This window comes from Triticum aestivum, chromosome 6B (genome assembly GCF_018294505.1).
Source record: "Triticum aestivum cultivar Chinese Spring chromosome 6B, IWGSC CS RefSeq v2.1, whole genome shotgun sequence".
Lineage (NCBI taxonomy): Eukaryota > Viridiplantae > Streptophyta > Magnoliopsida > Poales > Poaceae > Triticum > Triticum aestivum.
This window is the reverse complement of record NC_057810.1, coordinates 201,593,843-201,604,265: the sequence shown is the minus strand read 5'-3', so window position 1 is coordinate 201,604,265 and position 10,423 is coordinate 201,593,843. Positions and strand designations below refer to the sequence as shown.

At 39.7% G+C, this 10,423-nt stretch overlaps 1 long non-coding RNA gene across 13 annotated transcripts; it reads right to left on the bottom strand.

The window, feature by feature from the left end:
* Positions 1–680: 680 nt before the first annotated feature.
* On the bottom strand, positions 681–7,827 carry LOC123136565 (uncharacterized). 13 transcript variants are annotated; one of them, XR_006467075.1, is made up of 11 exons: positions 7,369–7,824; positions 6,859–6,927; positions 6,051–6,132; positions 5,868–5,954; positions 5,263–5,392; positions 3,661–3,728; positions 3,391–3,465; positions 2,449–3,287; positions 1,784–2,001; positions 1,507–1,620; positions 681–1,135 (listed from the first exon to the last, which is right to left on the bottom strand). It is a non-coding gene; the product is annotated as an uncharacterized lncRNA (long non-coding RNA). The 13 variants fall into 13 exon arrangements; XR_006467070.1 differs by lacking the exon at positions 3,391–3,465 and adding an exon at positions 2,118–2,212 and having other exon boundaries at positions 3,661–5,392; positions 7,369–7,827; XR_006467069.1 differs by having other exon boundaries at positions 3,661–5,392; positions 7,369–7,826.
* Between the last annotated feature and the right edge of the window lie 2,596 nt (positions 7,828–10,423).

The following is a 10,423-nucleotide window of genomic DNA, read 5'->3' as shown; positions in this document are numbered from 1 at the left end:
GTTAGCCAAGAAAAACGGTGTTGTTTATAGTGAGATGTATACATATACACATTTTATTTTGGTAGCATAGAGTCCCATTTAAAGCGGAGATGCGTATGTTGAGATGGATGTGTGGCCACACGAGGAAGGATCGAGTCCGGAATGATGATATACGAGATAGAGTTGGAGTAGCACCAATTGAGGAGAAGCTTGTCCAACATCGTTTGAGATGGTTTGGGCATATTCAGCGCGGGCCTCCAGAAGCTCCAGTGCATAGCGGACGGCTAAAGCGTGCGGAGAATGTGAAGAGAGGGCGGGGTCGACCGATTTTGACATGGGAGGAGTCCGTTAAGAGAGACCTGAAGGATTGGAGTATCGACAAAGAGCTAGCTATGGACAGGGATGCGTGGAAGCTTGCTATCCATGTGCCAGAGCCATGAGTTGGTTGCGAGATCTTATGGGTTTCACCTCTAGCCTACCCCAACTTGTTTGGGACTAAAGGCTTTGTTGTTGTTGTAGAGTCCCATTTAAAAGAAAATCTATGTTCTACTTTGTTTGGTTGTGGGCAAGCACTTATGGTAACAGTAAATAATTCTTGTGTCATGACTTATAAACTTTTTTTAGACGGTAGAATAAAAGGCAATGCACATTATTGCAAGTAAGAAAATAGACATGTTGTGCCAAATGGCTCAAGTTACTCATTTCAACAAGGAGTTTTTTGCATATAAAGGCCTATATTGTCCTCCCATAATTTACATAGTACAATCTCACAGCAGGAGTGTAAATACATACTATGGTTGAACTATAATTTCATAACATAAAAATCAGCGAGTGGGATAGTAGTAGAATACATTGACTCTATAGGGCAAGCAATTTTTGTTCACTACCACTATCTAGATGCCCAACTGGTCAGCGCTGGTGGTTCTTGTTCCACATGTAGTTCCCTTCTGCCATCTTCATGAGCATAGATCTTTTTCTTGTACTATGTTTTTGCAACAAATATACAAACCATGCAAGAAACATAACATTAGCTTGAAGACCATATGTAACATAACACCAGCTTCTCTGAACTCCTCCAGGCATCCAGTCTCCCATGTGTAAAGCAGTCACTTGGAAACAGTCTGGATGATTAAGCATGGAGCTTTAGAAACATAACCTAAAGAAGTATGTCAGCCATACATAGGTGAATTTACCAAATGTAGAGAATAAACATAATCATGCACATCTGTAACTTGTATATACACCGAAGAAAAGAACAACTCAATTATTTGACCGAAATTATACGTTCTAATAAACCACAGGTATAATGCACTTTCAGATGTGATATAACATAATGAAGCATGTCAGCCATACATTGGTAAAGTTAACAAGAAAATTATCTGAATCTTACACATCCCTAACATATATACACACTGAGAAAAGACGCGGTTCAGCTATGGGGCAGAAATTATTTATTTCTGATAACATACTTAGACGCGGTTCAGGCGATTTATACTCCTTTGTTGTCTTTTTTTTGGCATAACATACCTAGACTGAAGATCTTTCAGTTCCAGCGAAAACAGTTTCCCCCAGATGTATCGAGAGTATATGCAAGAAACGTATGATCAGGAGATATTCGACAACTTCCAATGTGCACATAACCTGCATAAGTTACAAAAACACCCACTGCTAAGTTTTCAGGCGCACGCAAATAAAATGTCCTCGTTGCAAGAAATCAATGATAATAAGCAGATAAGCAATGTCCAAAATTAACTGCAGGAAATATACTAATCAAACTATATTGAACTATACAGTTGAATCTCACATCGATATATTATGTATGAATATGGAGATCACATCAGACTACTTTATGTAGCAAAGCTCGTCTCAGATTCCTTTGTGATCTCATTCCAGTCAAGCAACACTTCCTTCTTCTAGTCAAAAAGACAACTAAGGAAATATCATGCTAAACCACCAGAAGGCCTCAGCTTTCTGGACAAAACTGGGCACTCCATTCCGCTTGGAATGTGCTGGCAATATGACCTGGATACACAAAAATGAGTTATGTAAGACAAAGGCAATTGTACTTTGTTAAGCCCCAAAACACAAGTTGATGTAAACCCCTTTTTTGTAATAGAAGAGAGGGGTCCAAGGAGCACCAATAAATAAGCAAGACATCTATTATTTGGGCCGGCGTGGGACCATTGAAGAAGAAGCCCAAAGAGGCACCATAAGCAACATCAAGAATCTTGTTCTACAAGCAAGAAGCATTGCAGGGGAGTTGATTACACCATTTGTGGAAGATGGACATAGCCCTTTAGGTAATTTCGCTCAATCCTAACTTAAACCGGGAGTTACTTTAACTCAATCCCTTTTTTTACAGGTATGTGTTTTAGTACACGGAGAAACAAGTTCTACAGTACGCCAAATAAACAGATTAAAGAATCATAGATGATATGTTGTTTGAAATGAAGAGCACAACGAACACACCTGTCAAAGCTTTATTGGTAAGTTGAATTTACAGAATATGTGCACAAAATCAACCAGCCAGTAGTCTCTTCTGATGCACATAAAACAGATACAATATCCACTACCATGCCCTTTTTCAGGTAGGAGATTCATTTGAAAAATGGAATCCTATGGAACAAAAACTGGATCATCGAACTTGATGATTTTCCCTTTGCCCTTTGCTGAAACAGTATCTTCGCAGACCAAAATTTTCCTAAAGCATACCTACAAAACGAGCTAAAAATGGGAGCAGTCAGCTGAATGTTAACACGCTACTGAATTCTGGTGGTGTAATGTTTATATGATACAATGAACAAGTTCATAATAATCGGTTTTATGAAACCTATCCCCGTCACCCATCCACTGCTCAATTACCTGCATCTACAGAGGTACTTTTTGATTTCATAACTAAGCCAACTCGCATATTAATTCCTAAGTCACACTCAATTCGTGTGCTACATAACTAAGACAACTCAGAAATTTAGCCTCTTACTAATTTTGCAAGCAGCCGTGATGGTATGGTACCGGCTGTTCTCAGAGTAATCTAAACTCGTACAAAAAATTGTAGACAAACTGAGTGCTTCTGTAGATGAATCATTCAATATGAGGGGTTCAGAATTGCTATACAAACATGTGCCAGTTGCCTACTTTACTAAACATGTAAAATCTGACTGTTAATCTCTCATATTATGCCGGTTTACTATACAATAACTGTAGCACCAAATGGTTCGATGCCCTTATAAAACTACTTAAGAAAAGCAAGGAGCCAAAGCTTTCTGTATGGTTGTGCTACAATAGTTTTGCCATCTCTCTTTTGTCACCTGCAAATTGGATTATTACAACTATATAAGAAAAAGGAGCAGTATTAAAAATGACCTAATAGTATATCACATCACATGTGAATAATCTTCTTAAGAAAATTACCAGTTTACTTATCTCCAACCATATTTCTTACAATTGTTCAATTACTGTATTAGCACATGAAATATGTGAATCTATCTACACACAGAAAAACAAAACCGTGATTGGTAAACATAAATCTACAAATAATATTCATATACAGATTTTATAACAATGGCAAACAAACCTGCTCTATGTTCCCTTAAATATGGTGCATAACAAAGGAACGACAAACAGAGTAGAAAATATATTTTAATGGTGCCATACTACCAAAAACTCAATCTTGTCCATTACCTTGAGAAACATGAGATCTGAAAATAATATACTGCAAGAAAGTGACCATTTTGACGATGTCCATGGATCTGCAAGCACCATTGAGCACAGTCAACACAAATAAATCAAAAATACATAGAAGGAGCAGGAACCCTGCAAAATTATAGTAAAACATGCTTGACCATTCTGACGATGTCCAATAGAATAAACCTCTAATTTTTTCACTAATGCACGAATGCGGCTCCACCAGAAATCTTTAAGGGAAATGTAGAATAAAAAATAAGGCAATAGTTTCAGTCTGTTAAAATGGTTGCAGCACCACGCCAAAGATCACAGATAACCGGCAAGAACTTCTCAATTCGACAAACAGAAAGTAAAAATTTTCACGCACACAATTAAGTTTTTGTTGCCAAGCTTGAGTATTTTGAGATAATGTTCATATACACCCATGATGTGTTTCATGAGACTGGAATAAAGTCAAAATTACACCTAGCTCACTTGGGTGGGAGTGGACGCACAATCTCACCACCTAAGTTCAAGTTAACACCAATTAAATTCATGCCATATTTATTTATTTATAGTGAACATGTGTTCTTCTACAAATCATTTGTACTATCGTTGTTGTAGATACCCACGGTACTATAAATACATGAATGGAAGCAAGACTAAAAAATAAAGTTAGTAAAGCAGACAGTTTATTTAGCATATCAGTTTTTCTTTCTGAATGATTTGGAACAATAGCTAGAACCAATAGAACTCCATTTTACTGATCAGGTGCTTGAGCTAATATACCAAGTTTAAGTAAACATGTTTTGGTCATCGCATCAGATCAATTGAAAAACTGCTACAAAAAAGAGTTAACCTCTTTAATCAACCAATTATGTAGAGCAATGTATTCATCAAGGTATGAAAATACTCAAGCTTCAAGGTGCCATCAGCAGAGAGTTAACAAAAATGATATCCAGGAACATGAAGGCTATGAAATCAGACAATCAAGAAAATGTTAAATTCTTACTTCTGAATTGTCATGAATTCAATTGCTTTCCAATAGAAGGCTTTGTTATAAATATGTTTATTTTACCATCACTATCTATCATATAATACTCCCTCCGTCCCAAAATAAGTTGTACTAAAGTTGAGACACTTATTTTGGGACGGAGGGAGTACTTCATAAACCATCAACCCTCCAAAAGCTATGGCTCAATCCCACACTGATTATTTCTCCTGAAACTATCCAAGATTGCCCTCGATGATCATCCAAAGTTCCATAGAGGTCACATTAAAGAGAGTTTATAAGAACAACCATAATTCATTATGTTCTAATCATCAAACCATCCAACTGCAAGAGGTACAAAAAGAAAACCATGACACCTCCATTTTCAAGAGAAAAACACGGGAGATGATGATTCATTATTTGCACAAGGTACTTCAGAAATGTAAAAGAACCAAATCCACTGTGTCAAGATTTATTTGCATATCGATACCCTTATTTTATACACATGAGCCTAGATAACATTTAGTATACAAGCAAGCTCACAGACAAAACACTTGCAGGCAAAGCAATGAAAATTGCAGGGAAACATTTAAAAGTCCATCAGCCAATTAGAGCTCCAGAACAATCACCAAGGCCGACAACACAAAGAAATTGGAGTAGAACTCTCCATGTCTAAAGTTGATGCAGATTAGATGCTCTATGATGCATATAGCCAGCTGCGAAAGCCGACGGAAAGATCCCACCTTTTTTACATGTTTCCTGAAATAATTCATCACATAAGATGATTACTTTTATCAAGATTGTTTCCGTGCTTCTGTGAACAAAAGAGAACTAACAGCCAGGTTATAATGGGTATGGATATTATTATTTTAAATTCTAGAAAGTACATTTTGCACCAATTTGAATAAAAAATACAGGGGCCAGTTTATTCCGTGGGAGATTATCGAGATTCATCGTGTAGCTAAGATAATTACTTCATCACTGAATTATGGACAACAAACATGCTAGGACTTACAAAAACACATTTCTGACAACACATCTCTTCAAACACAGAACTTTATATAGCGATCCACACCATTACAGCAACAAAAGTATTGAGGCGTAGTCATGGTGTTAAATCAAGATTTATAATAGTAAAATACAATAACTTTGCTTTATCGGTAAGTTCAAAGAAACATGGTTATGTAGAAATATTGAGAACATCAGGATGAAAAGCAGAGGCAGAAACAAAAACCTTGGCCAGTGAAATAAGCGCCTTCTCCTTAAGTTCATCTACAGGAACCGTATGCAGAGTTGCTTCCTGTCGCACCGGATCCTCATGCTACATACAAAATGAGTGTCAGAGGACAAGGATCAGAAATAAACACAATATTAGGGAATGATTTGCAATTGAAAATATCCAATTACATTCACATACCTTCAGAACCTGGCACATGTATAAAACTTTCTCTGAACACCTCTCCTCCATCACTTTGTATGTTGTACTGTTGCAGTAGAACCTGGCGCATTGTATGATGTACAATAGGAGGTTTGTAAGCAAATTAACACACAATTAAATGAGTGATAGGACAGTACCAGATAGAACATTCAATCCTTAAAGTTATACTCAATAAACTGGAAGAGAAACACATCATGTTACATGTGTGTAGCCAAGTATAGTTGAAAGCGAATTTGATATAACTTTGTAAAGTTGAAAGCATACAACTTCACATATTCAAATAAACTGGAAGAGAAATGCATGATGTTGCAGGTGTAGCCAAGTACAGTTAAAAGAGAACTTGATATAATTCTGTAAAGTTAAAAGTATACAACTTCATGCAAGGTAAAGCAAGCCAAATCAGAGGGGAAATGAGGGCAACAACATGCACCTGGAGCAAGATAGCGCACAATCTCGTGTTGTTGCTCTTTGAAATAGAGAACAATTTATTATCAACTAAAACCGGTGCAGCAGATGAACAATAAGATAAAGCAGCTCAGATGCATCAATAACTTACCTACATTTATGAATCGATTCTTATGAAACAAACCATGGTTTATTTGCAGACCAATGCAACATAGAAAGAATGAAATAAAACTGAATCAAGCTTACATTCGGAAAAGTGGGCATTAACTTGAGGGTTCCAAAGGAAAGACAAAACAAACACACCACGCTTTCATTTGCTACAGACATTAAAGGGCAGACCAAGATAACTTAATGGTCTCAATGTTTCAAATAAAAGACTCACCTGTATCATTGCTCCAGGTAGATCATTTGTCCAATGAAGCCAAGATAACTCATTATTAAATCCTGAAAGCTTCAGAAACCATGAGCCACATCAATAGAGGAGTAGACAATGCAAGATTGCAATTTATATTGTCTGTTATACTTTTTTAAATTTGACAATTAGCCACTCAATCGTACAATCTATTGACCCACTACAGCATAAGAAAGCATACTACAAATTGACAGTTTATCTCTTGGTGTACATAAAGTGGTGGGACCAAATACATTAGCTTTGAAGGGAGCTGGAGAAAGTATGTGGATCCGGTGCAGTTTACTCTTCTCCACTTGTTCCAGTCACTTCTTTTCCATCCCTCTCTCTCAAACACACATACTGTACTCCTCTAAGCAGTCCTACTTAACATTTTTACAAACAGCTAGTGCTCGCATCTGCAACCTCAAAGACAAAACGAGAGAGAGAGAAAGTGTGCAGGAGAGAGAGAGAGAGAGAGAGAGAGAGATGGTTGGGACTCACATGCGCACCTGGAGGTCGTGAAGACTCCTGAAGGATGGCGCTAGGGTCTGCCGCGTCCGGCATCGAGCCGAGCCGACTACATGGCTGGCAGCCGCTCCTCTCTGGTTGAGGCCCTCCTCCCACAGCTTCTCGGGCAAGGTCTCTCCTCCTCACGCGGCTTCACGACCTGGGCTCCTCGTCACGCGGCTTCCTCACGACCTGAGCCGATGAGCACCTCGAGCAGAAAGGGACGGAGGATGAATTGGGGAGACAGAGTCGACGGACGGAGGAGCCACAGAGGCGGCGGTTGATGAGGGAGGTCAGATGGAGCAGAGGGCAGCGACCACAGGATGGTAGGAAAGGGGGCTAGGGTTCGTGGTGGCTGAGGGAGAGAGATCGAGGAGGGAGGAAGGGTTGCGGCGTGCAAGCGATTGGATTGGGCCGTGGGTGGTTTGGAGGGCAGGGCACCCACGCCCCCGCAAATGGCGCGACGCGCACGCGGCGTGCGGGGAGAGGGCGCACCTGCACCTCGAAACGGCTCACCCAGCCAACACACATAGAACACGAGCCCACCGGTCATTGGCCATGCAAACTTACCACGCGGTCAAAACCACCAGCGAAAGCAACGAGCATCTAACGACCCAAACAAAGTCAAAGACCAGATTGACCATGATCTAACGGCCAGAGAAGGAACCGATTGAGGGAGCCTTCTCCATGCGAGTTGGCTAGCCTCTGTATTGTTTTAAATATACAACTCATTTCTCATTACTGATGGGCCATCTTCTCGGCCAGCCGAATGAAAGCTCTCCTCATCTTGAAAGATTTGCAGCCCAACAGGCCTGACAAAGCGACTTACTTGCCAAGTTACAAAAAAACTGGGTTGTGGTCGTGGACCCAGTTGTCAAACTTATTTTGCATATTTCGGTGGAGTCCGAACTGTTGTAATCCCGAAATGATAAACATTTTTTTAAGAACTTATTGATTTGCCAAAAAAATCGTTTTGTTTTTGTAAGAAAATAAGACTTGGGACAATTGAGTTGGTTTAAGAGAAAATCAGTGGTAAAAAATCAGCGATGGGTGAGAAAAAATAACAAAAATAAGGATGTAAATATGAAAAGGAAATTTTATGTGTTTTTAATATAATGATACGTGTATATGAACTAGTAAAACTATAGATAGAGATTAGAAAACGGATGTAGGACATGCGTTTCAAGAGGAAAATAGAACTGGGTTGTGTGTTTGATTCAGTAAAAAAACTGCCTGCGGATGTTATAAGACAAAATATAACTAACGCTGGTGGGCTAGAGGCCAGTAGACACCTGCTAGATCTTTGTGCCCCGTTGTCGTCATGGTTGGGCCTGGTAAAAACAAAACCAACCCTGGACAGTCTACAGCCCAATTGAAACTTGCTCGACCTGAAAAAACAATATACGTGCTCAATAAACGAGAGAATTCTGCAAGTACAGACTGATAACTCGGATGCAGCATGGATATTGTTTTTTTATCATGATAATAAGTACATGCACTTGTTTCAAAAAAATTGAAGAACTGGGACTTCGAACGGCAGGTGCTTATGCTACCCATCAAATAAAAATCAGGTGCCTGAAAATTCGTTTCGAAACAAATGATTCAGCTTTATATCCACGTCGACCCTCGGCATGATGGTTGGAAGCAAATGGAAGTTCATACCAAAAGATCGTTAACAACAATACCAACTTGCGGACGACAAGGTAGTACAACTACCAATACCAAACTAACTTATAATCTTTTTACTCCTGGCCCTAGTGTTCGTCTGGTAGAAAATCTTGTAGAGGACCAACTCCCGCTCCTTCTCTTGCTCCATGTCCCCGAGGTGGTACTGGTGCATCACCCAGTTGGTCCTCTGCTGGTCGAAGTTCTTGTTGGTGTGCAGCACCAAAACCTTTTTTGCTACCCGTCTGTCGGCCGTTGACCATCACCGGCAAGGTATTGCCGGTCTTGTGCCACATAGCGTGCATGCCGCACTCCGACTGTATCTTGCGACGCGTCCACGTGCCCCTTTTGAACGCCCTGAAATTGCGCTGGAAGAAATGCTTCCTTAGGCCACTCAGTGTGATACCTGCAGTATTGTGGAATACATGTTTTAGTGTACGTAGTTGGCATTTTCATAACATCTTTGGCATGTTGCAGTCACTTGTTTCACTTTTTATTAACTGTCAAATTGTAATTGCTTCACCAGGTCTGCGTCTAAAGAAAAATAGAGCTACAAACAAAGGAATATGTTTGTGCACGTAGACGGCCGATCGGTGTCTTACCTGGAAGTTTCTCAGGTTGGGTGTAGCATATGCCGTGCTCGTTGTCGATGGTTGGTATGAACAAATCAACGAGAGACTGAAATCTCGCGCTGTCAGCACTCACTTTGGCCTCAAGGTGCTCGATCAGCTCTTGATCCGTGGGATCGAACTTGACGCCAGCCGGCAGCACCGGCCAATCCTTCTTCGACTTGCATCGGTAATTCCAGTTATATGGTACTCAATGTATAATCAATCGACTGTTTTAAGTGAATGATGAAAGATTTCGACAGATAAGTGGTACTCCAAATCTGAAGTCCAGAATACCTGAACACGCCACCGGGATTCTTGTGTCACCTCACGCGCAGCGTGTTGTCACGTCAATTCAATGTGTGGACATGATGAATAATTTGACCGACGTATACTAGTACTGCTACTGTACTACTTACTAGTCGTATTTAGTGTCACAATTTATACATAGGTTTAACTAACAAGTACGCACTTGAAGCCTAACTGATATATATATATATATATATATATATATATATATATATATATATATGGCTTCTGCACAACATCTCCATCATCATTATCAGTACATCCTACACAGGTGAGTTAGGATGCACTTGACCCCAGAAAGGTATCTACTATCCTTCAAACCAGATGAGTGCTTCAAACTAACAACAGTACATAATATCCAACAAAAGATGGTCGTGCTACAGCAGCAGAATAAATGGCTCAGTCTAGATATCAGCACGAATCAAGTTGTGCATATTTGCTGTTGGCATGAACCACATCGCCGCATG